Source organism: Parasteatoda tepidariorum, chromosome 12 (genome assembly GCF_982258835.1).
Source record: "Parasteatoda tepidariorum strain Cologne lab strain chromosome 12, Ptep-v5.0, whole genome shotgun sequence".
Taxonomy (NCBI): Eukaryota; Metazoa; Arthropoda; class Arachnida; order Araneae; family Theridiidae; genus Parasteatoda; species Parasteatoda tepidariorum.
In genome coordinates, this window is record NC_141766.1 from 280404 (window position 1) to 297917 (window position 17514).

General features: G+C 23.9%; 2 long non-coding RNA genes across 3 annotated transcripts; both read left to right on the plus strand.

Annotated features, from left to right (window-relative positions):
- Positions 1–233: 233 nt before the first annotated feature.
- Positions 234–5814, plus strand: LOC147800869 (uncharacterized). Of its 2 annotated transcripts, XR_015430707.1 has the most exons (4): positions 234–501; positions 2324–2375; positions 3288–3352; positions 5683–5814. It is a non-coding gene; the product is annotated as an uncharacterized LOC147800869 (long non-coding RNA). The 2 variants fall into 2 exon arrangements; XR_015430706.1 differs by lacking the exon at positions 5683–5814 and having other exon boundaries at positions 3288–3890.
- A 5785-nt stretch (positions 5815–11599) lies between these two features.
- Positions 11600–17246, plus strand: LOC147800870 (uncharacterized). Its single transcript, XR_015430752.1, has 3 exons — positions 11600–14056; positions 14713–14785; positions 17135–17246. It is a non-coding gene; the product is annotated as an uncharacterized LOC147800870 (long non-coding RNA).
- Positions 17247–17514: the final 268 nt, after the last annotated feature.

The window sequence follows — 17514 nt, forward strand, 5'->3', positions numbered from 1 at the left end:
AATTTACTACTCCGCAAATCAAAATATATATGTAAGCATTATTTCCCAGTTTATATGTATTAAAAATTTTTCTTACGAAAAGTACTCAAATGAATTTTGACTTCAATAATTTTTTAATTTGGTAAGCTTGCTTATCGCTAATAGTTAATAAAATATTTTAGTGCAGATTAATTTTTTATTATGAGGACCAGAAATTGTCTTTAAGAATTCAAAATAGATAATCATTACGGTTTGAAATCACCAGATAAGTATGTTTGAAGTCCTTTAACTAAAAAGAATGTGGGGAAGCACATTTTGTCCCCTACCCCCAATTCTAAGAAACATTCCTTTCAAGTACGGAAAAGCTGCTCAGTAGGTGGTCGTTGATTACTTGTATGTAACAAGCTAAAAGATTCATTTGGCGAAAAGGGTGTAAAAAGAAGGAGATAAACGTAGCCCCTAAAGGTAGCCCCTAGTTTTCTTCTTTCTTCGAAAAATAGAAATGGCGCCACTTGAGAGCAAGTAAGTAACAAGTTTTTTCTCTTTAGTTCATGTAATTTAAAATTTTTTTTAACTTATTTATTAAATAGCTTTTTAAAATTAGTTTAATTCGCTTTGATTTTATTTGCTAAGTTTTTAGAAATTATGTTTTATAACTATAATACTTCAGTTGGCTATTTTATCTTATGCTTTCCTGTTGTTTAGTTTAAGCTGCTAGTTTAGTTTTAAAATGAATTAGACGATTTTTTTAATAAATAAAAGTTCAATTAACTCTATCTAATAAAAGAAAAATTTATGATTTCTTATGCATTAATTAAAAATGCTTCTTTCATTTTTCGGAAGCATTGATTAATTTAATAATTTACTTCATTTCGGTAGCCATATTTTTTCTCTGAAGGATTGTTAAAAAACATTATTTGAATTATCTAAACCGCGGGTGTCACTTATTGTTTCAAATAATAATTTTGATTAGATATAAGAAGAAATATTTTTTGAACCACCATAAAATAAATAAATAAATAGTAAGAGTTTAAATTTTCTCATCTCTAATTAGTTACTTTATATTTAAATTATACTTTAATTTTGATATTTTTCTGCTTTGACTTTTTTAAATTAAAAAAAAATAATAATAACGTTGGTAAACATGTAAAAATTGTTCCACTAAACACTTCCACTTTTAAAGTTTTTTTGAGTATTTTCAGAATATATTTTTAAACAATTTAAATATTTGTTTTGATACTCAATATAATATATTCTTTGTTCTAAATAAATAAATAACAAAATGACATATTAAATAGAAGGACAGTATTTCTAATTTTTATTTTGTTGTTTTTATACTTCTTTTGCATTTAATGAATTGCTGTAGAGGTATAAGAACATTTCAAATCTTTATATTAAGTTTAATTTTACGATTAAATTTGTTTTAAGATGAATTAATTCGTTATAAAATTATTATGTTGTAAAACTGAATTTGTTATAAAGCAAATTTAATTTAAAATTACGTTCAATTTTTTTGAATAGAAATTAGAATATTATTTCATGGTTATTATTTTTAAAATTTATTCATAAGTATAATAATATTTTCTGTATAATAATTTTTTTCATGAAATAAAGCTTTTTGTATTAAATATTGTTGGTCCTCAATGCTATAAAGACGATTACTAATTCTTTTTTTCCAGTTATTGTGCAAAATCTATAATTTATCTCATGTAATTTATCTTCTTCTTAATTTACTATTTTGAGTTTTTAAATGGTTGTTAATTCTAAAATATACCTGTTCAGCCTTCACCTTTGACAATTTTGTGTTTAAGAAAGTGTATACATTTTCTACAAAAAAGAATTTTTATTAATTGTTTAATTAAAATTTATGATGATAACTGTGTAGTGGAAATATATAATCTAAAAATTGTTGGAAACTATTCCTCAAAAATTCAGGAAATTTTATTTTTAAAATTGAGAGGGAGCCCTAACTAACAAAAGCTTTATTTAGAATTTGTCTATTTATTTTAATTCTAATTTATCTATTTATTTTAATTCTAATTGGCTAAAAGACTAGTTCTTTTTCTAAATTAGAATCAAAAAAATTTTAAGAGAAAATTTGGTAAGGTAAAATTTGGTAAACATTCAACTTATCGTCAGTTACCAAAAATATAAATATTCGCCGTAATTTTAATATATGATCCTTCTCTTTCCCTTAAATCAAAATTAATTTCATTTAAATCAAAAAATTGTTTTTAACAAAAATTATAAAATATAATTAGTTAGAAACAGTTTTGATTTTGTTGATTTTTAACTGTTTTTATGACGATCATACTCTAATTTATTCCTTTTCTTTTATGGAAAGACAGGGCGAAAGATCCAAGAAATGCTAATCCAGCGATCAACAGCTAAATAAGGTAAGAACATAGTGAAACATTAAATATTAATATTTTTTTCAATTAAATCACATATTTTTGATTTGCAAAAGAATTTTGATTTTTTTAATTAATAATTATTGTGCTTATCAAAATTAAGTTCACTTTATGTATTTCTCTAACACAGTCTTTATTAATAACAAGTGTTTTTATTACTCATATAAGCTTTTATATTTATATTTTTGCAATATTCTTATTTAATAATTTCTTAATAAGGTTTCGTAATAAATGAAAAATGCACTTTATGAATGTATAAATTAGGTGGAAAGATGTGCTGACAATTTTATATCATTACGATATTTTAGTATTTGTTTTCTCTGTTTTCATGCCTGTTATAACATTTTTTTATCATTCTATTTTTTTAATTAGTTAGAAAACAAAATTTTAAAAGAAATTATTTTTACTGTTAAAATAACTACGTAAAGTTATGAATGAATAACGAAATATTTTTCGTTATTTTATTTGAAATGATAATATTATATAGCATTTCATTTTTCCATAAGTTTCACCAGCATATAATATTCGTATTAAAGCAATTATTTTAGCAAATATTTTTTACTTAAAAAAATACATGAAAAAAATTAAAAACTTTGTCCACATTAAATTTGGGCTGAAAGGCTAAAAGTATTCCCCTACAAGCTCGTGCTAAGTTTTATTGAATTTACCAATTCATATTTAGTTCCTCTAACACACCACATGCTTAGAGTATAAACAAGATAAATGATAAACAATGAACTTATTGTCATATTCCATAACTGAAATAAAAATATTTACATTAATCTTCATACATGATTTTAGAAAGTTTTTTTTTTTAATGTTTCGATTTCGTTGTTTTTGTTTTAACTAATTTTACAACTATCATATTCTAATTATAGTTTTTTTTTTCTTTCATAGGGAGTCAGGATGGAAGATCAACAATGAAGATAAAACTCAAAATTTAAAAATCAACAAAAAGGATGGTAAGAAATAAATTTATATTTTACCTTAGGTTACCATATGGTTGAAAAGAAACCAGTTTTTTTTGTTTAAACTGGGGGTTTTGTGTTTTTTTAAAACAATTTGTGGAACATTATTTTAAGCCAATTGAAATTAACCGAGCCAATTCAAGGTCTTTCATAGCATTTAACTATTCCTTTAACTATTAATTAATATTTTCAATAAACAACTAAAAATATCCACTCTTTTCTTTAAATATATTAACAAAATATCTAATAAAAAAGGAAAGAACTAAATATTTAAGTATGCAGCTTTATTTAGCAAGCAAAATAAACATTCAGCATTTAAATTTGATTTTAGTGATACCATAAAGAATGATTTTCTACCTTGCTTGCCCGTAATATAGAAATGCTATATTTCAATATTGTTTAATTAATGTTATTATTTAGATGTGTATAATTTATGATATTAGTATGTAATTAAATTTCATGGAACATAATTATTTTTTAATCCATTAACATAATATAAATTTTTATATATTTAAGGCAATATATCATATATATTTTATATGAATTATAATTAAAAAGTGTTTTCTTATATGGTGCATTATAATTATTTGATAAAAAAGATACAAAATTGATAAGGAAAGATTTGATAAAAGTAAGTTTTTATACTAATAGTTTAATAATAAAGTATAAATTTTCTCTCCATTTATTTTAGCATAATAGTTTATTTAATAAGTTAAATAATATCCGAGTTCATAGTCCTGAAATTTCTGAATTCCTGATAAAGAAAAAAAAACAACTTTATTCTCATGTTTTTTTAGCTTTTTGCTCTGATTTCTGACAATGTCTGTGTTCGATTTTGTTGTTTTTGTTATCACATATTCTACAAATACTAATGCAGTTCCTAAAACTATCAGTTTGAATAATCAAAAGATTTGTATTTCTGATGTAATATATATATACATATACATATATATATATATATATAAATGCCAAGACACATATATTTACTTTGCCTTCCTTTCAAAATAATTGAAACTCCACTAAAAAGTAATTTATTAAGGATGTCACGAATTTAATTGCAGATTTTAAATAAATATTGGTATGAAATAATATTAAATAATTGATACTGGTTACAGAAGTACTATTAACATTTCCTAATTATCAATCTCAAACTGTTACGAATCGCTCATTAATAGAATTAAAAAAATTATTCAAGCTTTGTTTCTGGAATTAAAAAATTTATATTTAGAGCAGATTATACTTTTTTGTTAATTTTTTTTTTTACAGTTAACTGATAAATGTATAATGTACCAGCAATTTGGTTATTAATATAATGTCGCATTAAATAAAATTAAATATAACATGAATATTGTTAATAAATTGTTGGGTTTAAGAAAATCATTTAAAAAAAAATTTTTTTTTTCTACGTTTACCATTCAAAACATTGAATGAATTGTTTTCATAACACTTAACATTACTTTAAAATATTATTATAGCTACAATAGTTAACATTTCTAACTAAGATGGTTAAAATTATTTAATTATTACAAAACTAATTGAATAAATAGAATTATAATTATGTTTTTCATTCTCAATTTGCTAATGAATGTTAAAGTTTGTGATACTATTTTTCAATTAGATATCTAAAGCAGATTAAATTAGTTTAGATCAGATTGCATTGCTGAAAAAACTTTTTTAAATTACTTTGGGTAGAATAAGTCTTGATATCTATGAGCTACATATATATGAACTGCATTTAAATAATTAAAAAATGAAATGTGAATAATTTTAATATGTTTGGCAGTTGATCTATTTTAAAAAATAATAATTTGCTTGCATATCCCTTGCACCATTTCTTAGTAAATAACCTTATTAATGGAAAAAAAAGACTTGAATTAAACATACTATAAATAATGTTTTTATTAGTTACATAGTATAAAAAGTATTTATAATTATAATAGTTAAATGATAAGTTTATTTAAGTAATTGATTTTTTTCAAATCTATTTCTTTAAATCAATACTTTTCTTAAGTATAATCATTAAAGGGATGTATGACTATAATAATTTACATACATATCTCTTTTATTATTTCTTAGTGAAATACTATCATTATCTCTGAAATCAGATCTTAGTTGTTTTTTTTAAATGCAACCTTAAGAATGCATATTTATTAACTAAATTCAATATCATATTTTTATAATTAAATTAATAATTTTTTGTAAAAATAATCAGCTTGTCTTAATCCATGGCTTTTAAAAAATCAGTTGATTTAAATCAATGATATTTTTTTTTCTGTGAACATTTAATATATCTATAGTAAAATAAATTGCTTTATTTTTTGCAGGAAAAAGGCTCATTGAAATAAAGCTTCTGGAATGGGATAAAGAAAATATATTTGTCCATATATAAATAGTGTATACAGATGTATTGATTTGTTACAAGGAAATAAAACTCCTTCATGGTTTATTTTAAGCTTTATTGTTGTTAAAATTCCTGCTTTTATATATTTAAAATTACTAAAATGGTGTATTATTTACTAGTACAAAATATTTTTTTTTTGAAAAAACTATTTATGATATATACTGTTTATCTAATATTTAATAAAATTAATGACTTGATGAATATACACAAAATTATAGGATAAATAAACTTTTGTGTGTAAGTTTCTATCAATAAAAGCTAGATGTAGGTTTTAAATATATAAGCATTATTTTAAAAACTTAAATAACTTATTTATTGAGTTGCATTGTGTTTTATTTTAGAATAAAAATTTGTACTTAATTTCCTCTATCTCAAAATGCTTAAAAAATTTAAACACTCAATTCAAAAAGATTTTTTTTTTATATACTTCTACTTTAAATGATAGCCCTTATAATTGTTTAAAATGAAATAAAAAAAAGTCTATTTTATTGTACGAAGATTCATTGGACATTTGGTTATAAATTAAATAATTGTTTTACACCATTTTGTTTTTTATATTGTCATAAAACAGTATGCATGTAATGACAGTTGTTGTTATATTACAATATAAAAAGCTAAGAATCAATAAATTACTATCACTGATATCAGCCGAGTAGAACAAACACTCGTGACAATTTATGTTCCCTAAATAAGAATTGTAACAAAATGCAGCAAGAAGCCTTTGAAATTAAAAGCTAAGTTCTAATAATAAAAAATTAAAAAAATGCCGAGACACCTAAAATAAAGGTGTGATACCGGCAAGGACGCCATTAAAACTTTCTATTGAACCGAGTTTGAGGTGAGTTAAGGGTGGTGCATTGGTAAATAAGGCAAAGAAGTTCGCCTAAACACCTGAAATAAAGGTGCGATATAGGCGAAAACGGCATAGACGTTTTCTAATCAGCCTACAGTTAAGGTGCCTTAACGGCAAGCGAGGCAACGACGTATGCCAGTGAACGTATTCAGCTTTTGATAAAAAGGCAAAAAAGACATCATAAAGGTTCAATAAAAGCCTTTACGGCAATTTTCTCTTTATTCTGTGAAAAAAAAATTTTTCCCCGGTATTTAACAGGCAAAAATGGCAAAGCAATCCAGAGGCAACAAAATAGTCCCGGTCCTTCAACGATTGCCAGAAGTTTGCCTGAAATGCCATGCACTGGCCCTCATTCTGGCCCAGATTTCACTTTATTAACGGAACCGATACGGCAATGAAAAGCCCGCCGTAATGGCACTTTAGGTGAGCCGGCATTGTCCCTTCACTAGCCCAAAAGTTGTGTGCTTGTTGGGAAGACTATTAAATAATAACAGAAAAGTTTTCTGTGTCTCTTTTGTCTCATTTTTGAAGCAGAATTTAAATTAAAATACACATCTCACTTTTTCTGATCCTGCTTTTCTCTGAATCTTTCTTATTAAAATAGATGAATCACGTTAAATTACGTTACCTTAAGTTAGTAAATGTGTTTTCGCACTTAGGAGGAAAAAAAGGCCGAATTTTAGATTGATAATAAATGTAATAATTTTCATAGTATTTTTTCCATATCTTATTTAGAAACCCAAAAATTGAATAAAAAAAATTATAAAATATATAGACCAATTGTTGAGTTATAGAATCTAATAAGCTGAAGTTGTTATAAAATTATGAATAAAAAGTTACAAGATGGATATGTTATGAAATTAATGAAGCATAGAATGAAAGGATAAATATATATACCAAAATATATGATAAAATTAATTAGGAAACAATTAAAACGAAGGTGAGTAATTTCAGATATATACAAATAATAGTGATAGAAGCAGGAAAAATGGAAAATATCGGAATTTTTCCTGACGAATTTAAGAAACATTAAAAAAAGTTACGCAGCCACAACTTTAAGTTTCAATAAATATGATTTGATGTTATAAAAAATAAATTAACTATACGAAAATAGTAGTGAATATGTCATAGATTTGTTTCTTTATGTCATGGCCTCACTAAAAATATTTTTTCTCCTTGTTTTCCTAATAGCACGCATTTTACAGAAAATATTTGAACAAATTTAATGAAAATATTTTCAAATTTTTTTAAAGACTCTCTTATGACGAAAATACTGTCAATCAAAAGTTGTTCAGCATAAAATATATGCAATTTTTTTAAGATATTGTAAGCATTTTGAAGAATACATATTTTTTCAAAAAAAGAAATAATTGATAAAACCTGGTAAAAATGAAGGAAATGAAAATAATTATTTTTCAAACTGAGTAAATTTTTTTTAATACTTTTATCTTTAAAAATATGTACACTTAATAATTTGATGATTTATATAGGGAATTATTTTTTTAAACTTTGTTTATTAATTAAGATATTCAAAAGAAATTGATTATTCTGAATAATTGACTATTTTATTACTCCAGACTTTTATTTAATTTACAGAATAGTTTCTATTTGTAATTTTTTTAAATCGAAATGTGTATGTAATTAACTGAAATAATTGTGTGTATGTAAATTTTTCTTCCTCTTTCTTTAAAGAAGTCGAAGTATTTTGTTCTCGTTATTTGAATTTTTCTAGTCTTAAACGAGGATAAAATTTTAACTTAATTCAACAAGCAACTTTTAAAAATATCCATGAGCGCGAAGATTCATTTATGACTTTTGCGAGTGCTGTATTGAGGCGAGCGTAGGGTTGCCTCTGAGTGAGGGTTACTAGATAAGGCGGTGAAACAGTTGACAAATAAAACCGCGGCGAGTGGAGGTGCCCGAGAGTCGACAATGTGTAAAGTCGCGTCCGGTTATGCGTTTCTCCCATCCCACCCTGTTGGGGGTCAGAGTTCTTGAGGACTTTTCCAATATTTTGTTATTTTTTTATGTTTTGAATCGATCTCCCCTATCATCAATTTCAGTGTTAATTTCTTTCCTTATATTGCTGACGATTATTATTATTTAACATTTTCATAAAACCACTATTATGTTCAATTGTTCGTAATAAGTTTTTCATTGAACTGTTTATTTTTTTTTTCTAAAAAAATAAATAAGCAAAAATATAACAGAAAAACGCAAAATTCTCATATTTCGCAGATTGCGAAAAGCAATACACCGTAAAAGTCATTTACAGATCAAAATTCTGTTTCTAAAATGTATCTAACAAAAATCTTTCAACAGGATGTGAGAAATTAGAAAAGTAAATGAAAAATAAATATTTTAATAAACTCTAATTATTAAACAAAATATTTTTTGATTTAATATCAAGGTCTTATTTGATTAGTAATATAACTTGTTAAAAATGGAGAGAGAAAATTAACGGTAATTAAATTGCTAAATCTTCTTATTTCATATCTTCATAAATTATAAAAATTCAATTCTTCTCTCATCTGGACACAAATGCATTTAAAGTTAGATCTTTTGTAATTCATGCATTTAAATTTTTTAGTGTCTTAATATTTATGAGTTAACTCAGAAACTTCTAACTGTATTTCATTTCTTAAATTAGCAAAAAAGTTCAGAAGGAAAAAATAATTAATGTACTCTGTTTTTATTTAATTTTGAACCAATACAGAAAAATTTATAAGCGGGCAATGTTTAGGGAGGAAAACTCCTTAATTCTTTGAGTAGAGAAATAATAATACGTTACAATACCATGCGTTTCTTTCTAAATTAAAAAATCGTTAGGGCATAGCCAACGGAGTTAAATTAATGCCGTATGCGCCATTGCCAACTTCAATCTACGTTTTATTATCTGTATTTTGTTTTGTAGAGCAAAAACTGCAAGATTTAGAACAATCAAATTACAATGCACTGTAGAGAAGTGTTCAGGGATTACGATGGAATGAAGAAAATGTATGATCGATAATTTGTTTGAGAATTATTAACTCCTACACTTAGTGATAAAAAATATCGTATGAGCCGTTCTGCTGGACACAAAAATTCCTCTACAGAATTGAAATTTTGTTTTTCTGAGCAAAAACAACAAGATTTTAAAATTTGAAATTACTATGGTTTATAGAAAGAAATACAGAGAAAATTTAACATTCGATAATAAGTATTATTAACTCTTATACTTGTAAAAAAAATACTATATATGGATGATCTGTAAGATGAGAAAATGTATGATCAAAACTATCAAAATATTGCTAAGTTTACCATAATTCTAGCTCTATGGAAACACCAAAAAACTCGATAATTTTTACCAAAGTGTTTGGGTAATGTTTTAGGTTGACAATAAGATAAAATTTTATAATGTTTGTTAAATTTTGGTAAAATATGGTAAATAATCATGAGCATTTTCTTCTTATAAGCCTTTATTCAATAAAATTAACTGTTCTGTTTTGTATTTTCTACTAAATGTGTGGTAATAAGAACTATATTTGTGAAAACCAGAATTTCTGTTAAACCCTTACAATTTGAATAGAAAATTTATCAAATAAATGGTTTAAATGCAGGATATATTTTAATTTTATTACCCAAGTTAATTTTTTTTTCTTTTTTTTTTAAAAAAAACCAGAAATGCCAATACAGTTCCGCAATTTTACCAAATTTTTTTCTTCGTATTTTCCACTTAAATGTAATTATGCAGTTAAAATTCGATGAGCTAAAAAATAATTTTTATATGTAAACCTAAAACGAATTTTCTTTCGAATTCCAATTTATTTGCAAGTCATTGCTAATTTAAGTGTTCATTCGTGATTTTTTTCAGGTATATTTTAAATATTGACTGTTTATTCATTTTTGCAGAAAATTTATTTTTTCGTCAGGAGATCTTTGTCTTTTTTTTAATTTTGTAAGCTCGCACTGAATTGTGAATTAAGAGTAGCGAAAGAGAGAGAGAGGGATTTGCATGTTGCAAGATATAAATCTTAACAGTTAAATTGACTTTTTTAAAAATAAATAAATAAATAAACCTAACAATAAAAAGTATTCCCAGTTTAAACTGTTAAAATTCTCGTCAATAAATAAAATAATTTCTCAGCAATTTTTCTTGTTTTATTATTGTAATACACAATCTGTATTCCTTAGGTCAAATCTTCTTTAAAGTGCAGATGATAATTTTCAAGTTGAGGTAGTCCTCGAAGTCGTTACGATTAGCATTTTAACAAAACATTCTTACATAACGCTACTTCACTTGTACATTTTAAAAGCAAAATGTTCAGCGTTTCAGTTTAAAATATTGGTTTTTAAGGGAAGACAATAAAACAAGGATTTAAGTGAAACAATTACGCGGATAGGTGATCGGAAACGGGGGGAGTCAGAGACTCCCTCTTTTTCTTTTTTTAATTTTCGCATGGAACAATTCCTTAACAGAAAGAGTTAATAATATTTATTAATAATACATATTAATCTTATAGAGAAACAGGATTTTATTTTTCTGCACAGGAAGTCAAAACATTTATGTAAGCATTATTTCCAAGTGTAGAAGTATAAAAGTTTTTCTGAAAAAAAAGCATACAAAATAAGTTTTGACATAATGCAATTATTTAATTTCGAGAGTTCATTTATCGTTGGTAATTAACTAAATGTTTTTGTTATTTAATTTATTTTTCCTTCATAACACCAGAAATTGTTTTTAATAATTTAAAAATAAATATTGATCTTAATTTGAGGACATCTTACTGTTTGAAATCACAGGACACGTATTTTTAAAAAGAATCATTTAAGTGACCTTGCTTCCAATCCTTCAAGTTAAGGGAAAAAGAGAGGGGAAAGCGAACGCTAAGCACTTTAAACCCCCTTCCCCGTTTCTAAGAAATAGTCTCTTCAACCAGGTGGTCCACTTACCCCAGACGCCAAAAGATTCAATGGTCGCCAAAAAATTTGAAAAAAAAGGAGATAAATAATGGAAATGGTCAACTTCAAAAGAGGTCTCCTTTCTGTTTTATTGCAGGAATGCGACCTAAGGACAGGAATGGCCTAAGGACAAGTAAGTAAACTTTTATTCTTTAGCTCATGTTATATTTTCAGTACACTATTATTTATTAATTTTTCACAAATAGTTTGTTTTTATTTTCTTTATTTAGTTTTTAGTAATTATATTTTTTAATCGTTATGATTAGCATGTAAGTTACCATTTTAGTTTTAAAATGAATTATAAGTTCCATTAATCCTAACAATAGAAAAATGATTTTCTATAGCTATTTAAATCAAATGCTTCTTTATTTTTTTAAAAAGTTTTTAATTTAATAATTATTTAAATTAATTTACTTACTTAGTTTAATTACCTTATTTATTTTATTAAAAAAATCGGTAGTCATTTTTTACCAGGACTATGTATTGACGGCGCGTTTCACCTTTTGTTTCAAATAAAACTTCTGATCAGACCTAAAGGGTTTTCTTCAAATATGTTTCCGACCACTAAGAAAAAAAAAAAAAGAAATGGTATTAACATTTTCTAATTTTTTATTAGTTTATCGTATAATTTAAATTTAATAATTTTTTGATAAGAGTTTTAAATTAGAAACGTTTAACAATCTAAAACTCGTCTCACACTTGCTTTCAGCTCTTAATATTTTTCAGAATAAATTAACTGGAAAAACTCTTTCTAAGTTTGCATATGTTGCTTTGTAATTGCTTTTTATTAATGTTATTTATTTTTTTTTTTTTTTGCACGGATGGAAATACTGTAAGAAAAATCTTTTGGAAGAAAAAATCTTTTGGAAGAAAGGTCAAGATAAAAGGTAAGAACATCTCAAATCTTTATATTAAGGGTAAAATTTAGGATTAAATTTTTAATAATATTAGGAAACTACTTTACTGTTATTGAAGTATGTTTTTTAAAACATGTTTAAATTTTTTAAATAAATAACGCATAATTTAATCTGCAAAAGCATTTTCTTAAAATGTCTTTTAAAATTTTTTTCATATTTTTGAAAAACTTTATATTTATAACGAAAGTTACATTTATAATGAATGGTAAAAAAAATTGTTTTGGCCCATATCTTTGTGTACAAAAGGGACAGGAAATTTGATTTTAAGTAAACAGAAATGCTGGAACTGTCAGGAACGATGTAATTTTCGGTCAAAACATGAAAAAAATCTTGCAATAAACGTGAAATATAATTCACTCTAAAATTCACGTTAACACTATGTAGCCAATGAGGTTAAAAGTAATTAAGATAAACATATACTTTATTATCCCATAAAAGAAATCTACTGCAACATATTTGCATTTTTTAAAATTATTTAAAATAAGAATATTTTTTTGTGGAAATGAATTCAAAGTTCTTTTTAAGTATAGAAATATTTGCAGCATAATATTTTTTCTTTCTTTATAGAATTAAGTTTTCTGTTTCTAGCTCTTTTTCCAGTTCTTGTGCAAATTTTACTATTTATCTAATCTTATTTATCTTTTTCTTAATTCATTCTCTATCTTAAGATTTATAGGGTTGTTTATTTTAAATCTCTTCCTGTTGAACTTTCACCTATTGAAATTTTATTTTTAAAAAAGCATTATGCTTGACATATTTTCCGTAAAAAAAAAGTGATTTTAATTGACTGTTGAATATATATATATTTCTGATGATTACTATATACTGCAAAAAATTAATCTAAATATTTTTTGAAATTATAATGGAAAACGCAAGGAATTTTATTTTTAAAATTAAGGGTAATCCGGACAAAAGTAATATATTAGATTATTTTAGTATCAATAATGCGAATAACTTCAATGTCTGTTATGCCTGATTTTTTTTCATTCATATCCTAATCTTTTTCTAAATTTGAATTAGAAAACAAAATTTAAAAAAGAAAATTTTTCACTTTAATATTACGTCATGCTATAAAAGAATTATAACTTATTATTTTCTTAATGATTGTCATTTATAATATTTGATTGATTTGATAAAGTAATTTTATTATAAATATTAGGCAGCATTTACCAAAACACACATTTTACCCCATTTTGGAAAAAGATGCATATATTAAGACTTTAAATTCTATTCTTTACTTTAGATATACACTTCTCCCCTAAATTTACTCTTTCAATTCTGAACTACATTTTATAGCATTCGCCTAGTGTAATTATTTTAGAAGCAAGATCATCAGTAGTAAATACTAATTTACGATTAGCATTGAGCATATACAAGATAGATGGTAAACATCAAACTTATTGACAGATATTATGTATAGAAAATAGTTAGAAACAGTTTTTCTTTTTCTTTTCTATTCATTGTTTTTACTTTGTTGATTTTTGACTGTTTTTTGTATGGTCATATTCTAATTATTTTTTTTCTTTCATAAAATGTCTGGAGATTTTGACTGGAGAGACTGAAAAAAACCATCAACAGAAAAGAAGGTAAGATCATGTTAAAACTACATTTTAACTTAGTGGCATCCATTTTATATTCTATAATTTGTGGTATTCTTTGAAATATTTTATGATTATTAGCAAATAATTGTTTATAATTTTAAAGAAAATAATTTTTAAAATCATAAAATTTTTTTCAATCAAAATACTTATTTCTGATTAGCAAAAGTACTTTCCTAAAAAATTTTTTACTTTATAAAAATTGACCACATACTAGACTAACAAACATATACTATACACATACTATACTAAAATCGAAAATTTTAAACATACTGGAATTATTTATATTTGTTAGGGGGAAAACATTTTTTTAGTCAAATGATTTCATTTTATCTTAACTTATCTAATTTTACCTAATTCTAAATTAAGTAATCTAAATTTCCTATTTCAATTCTGAACTATATTTTATAGTATTTGCCTATGGTAATTAATTTAGAAGTAAGATCCTCAGAAGTTAAAAATAATTTAAGATAAGCATTGCGCATGTACAAGATAGCTGCTAAACATTTAACTTATTGTCAGGTCGATTGTATGGAATGAGCTCGAAGCAGTTTTTTTTTTCAATTTAATGTTTTTATTTTGTTGATTTTTAAAAGTTTTTTCCATGTTCATATTTCAATTATTTTTCTTTCTTTCATGAAAAGTCCAGAAATTCTGACTGGAGAGTATGAATGAAAACTGTTGGATAAACTGGAATGGCCATCAACAGAAACGAAGGTAAGAACATTATAAAACTACATTTTAACTTGCTAGCATCCATTTTATATTCTATAATTTGTAGAATCCATTTTATATATTAAAAAGAAAATTAGAAAATCTACTTTATATTCTATATGTAGAACTGCATTTTTAATAATTTCTTCTACAGTAATTTGTATACATATACAATAAATAATTGTATATGATTTTAAAGGAAAATTTTTATAAGGAAATTTATATTTTTTAAAATCTAAAATTATTTAATCAAAACACCTGTTTCTGATTTTCAAAAATACTTTCCTAAAATTCTTGCTTTTTAGCCGTCTAAATTTTTGACTTTTTAAAAAAAATTTTAGCTTGTTTTTTAAAAATTATGCCCATACTAGAATTACTTGGTATTTGTTAGAGGGAAATTTTTTTTAGTCAAATGATTTGATTTTATCATAGCTTCCATGTTATTTTAAAGTAAATTTCTTTTCATAATTTTTAAATATTAAAAATTTAAAAGTAAAAATTTATTATAAAATAAATTTAAAAATTATTGCATAGCTGTTATTAAGTGCTATGTACTGTTATAATGTTTAATATATATATATATATATATATATATATATATATATATATATATATATATATATATATATATATATATATATATATATAAGCTTTTTATGCTTTTGATTGCAACAAGCTTCATGCGTTTTTAACAAGATGTTTCTGTCGCTTTTTATTTTATTCTGTTCAATAATCACATTGTTTAACTAATTTTATCTTTAGTGATCAGAAAATTAATTTGGTGATGCTGTTTGTTATATTAAGCATTTATAGAACATTTCATCACAAAAATTTATTTTCATCGACATTTGCAGAGAAGCTACTATATTTAAACATTTCAAAATCATTTATTTATATTTATTTTTAAAAAATTGATTCCCATTAACCTTTCCCGTTCACAGAAAATTTTATGAGAATATTTAAATTTTTCTCAACTGGTTCTCTTCAAATAAAAATTTCTTATGCATAAAAAAATTTTAAATATTTTAAAAAACCGTTTAGTTTAAACCAACCTATCTTGATGGCATAAAATTTATATTCTTTAGTTAGTTTGTAAATTCATTACAAATTTAGAAAATCATTCCTCTTTATCGCATATTTTAATAATTTCCTTTATAATAATTGGTTTATCATTTTTAGGTAATTAATACTCAATGGAGTATAATTTTGAAGGATCATATATTCTTTTAATTGATAGAAATTTTAATCAAATAACATATTTTCAGATTTTAAAAGTACTATTTTAAAAAATTTTACTTTATTTTTTACATTTTTAAAAATCTTTTGTTTGTTTATTTCCTTGAGGTTAAAATTGCTTTTAATTAAATAATTTAATTTTATATAAACTTAAAATATTTTCACATATTAATCTAAAGTAAAAAATTCGTTCATAGTTCTTAATCGTAAAAAAGTTAAAATTTGCTTAAATATTAAAAATATTAACATTACATTACATATTAATAGCTACAAACTATTTTAGTGAGAATGTATTCTTTCTAATTTAAAAAATATTAAAGCTTTGCTATCAAATTCCTTATTTAAAATGCATTTTTATGTTCAATTATTAAATAGATTGATCTGTAGTTACAAAATGCAACATATAAGCAATGTTAAGCGATATGTACCGCTTCAATTAGTTTTCTAACTTATGGAAGCATTTTAAAAGTTAACAGTTTATAACAGATGAGTTTAAAGTAATGAAGTTTGGTCACCACTTTTAACTTTTTTAAAGTCAATCATAGTTCTCTTTTAAACTAATTAATTGTTTCATAATACTGTAAAGAGAAGTTTTATCCAGGTTGTTTTGTTAATTCATAGGATATTATTCATAGTTGTTTTAATATTTGATGCTGCAATTTTTTCCATCCAAATGAATCCGCTATTTTACACATTTGCAATAGATGTTACGAAGTACAATGGAATTTTATAAATGTAATACTTAGTTTTATTACAAGCTGGAATATTCATTTTGTGCTATTATTACCTTTTGTTACAATCAGCTTAAATTTATTTTTGTGACAATCAATGCTCGCTAGTAAATAATTAAAAAAAAAACAGGTGGTTTAAGCAACTTTATTAAATTCTATAACGTACTATGTTTATAAGAGAAAAACAAAATTGTTGAAAATTATTGAATAGAATTTTTCTTCAAATATTTCCCTGGGATCAATAGAAGTATTTTGAATAGTTAGAATTAATTGATATTATAACTTAACCCAGAATTAAAATGCGTCAAAAATTAATTAGATATTTTGTTTCTGTACGTATTATTTAATAAATCTGTTGTAAAATAAATTGGTTACTTTTTTGCAGGAAAACTAGATTCATTGTGAAAGAGGATGCTTATAAAGAAGTTATTGTACAGTTATGTACTTGTTTGTATTTTGATTTGTTATATTGAAATAAAATAATATTCTTTTCTTAAGGTCATGTTTTATTTTAAATTTTATGCATTTTATTCTTATTAAAATTCCAGCTTTATTTATTTAAAATCACAGAAATTGATGTGTTATTTACAGGTAGCCAGTATGTACATATTTTTTAAAATATTTATGACATGTCTTGTTTATCTATTATTGAATATGAATAATATTGAATAGAAAGTTAGCCAATATTAAATATGAATAATATTGAAAATAAAAATAATGACTGGGCTGTGGCTTTGTTTCTATCAAGAAAAGCTAATTGTAGGT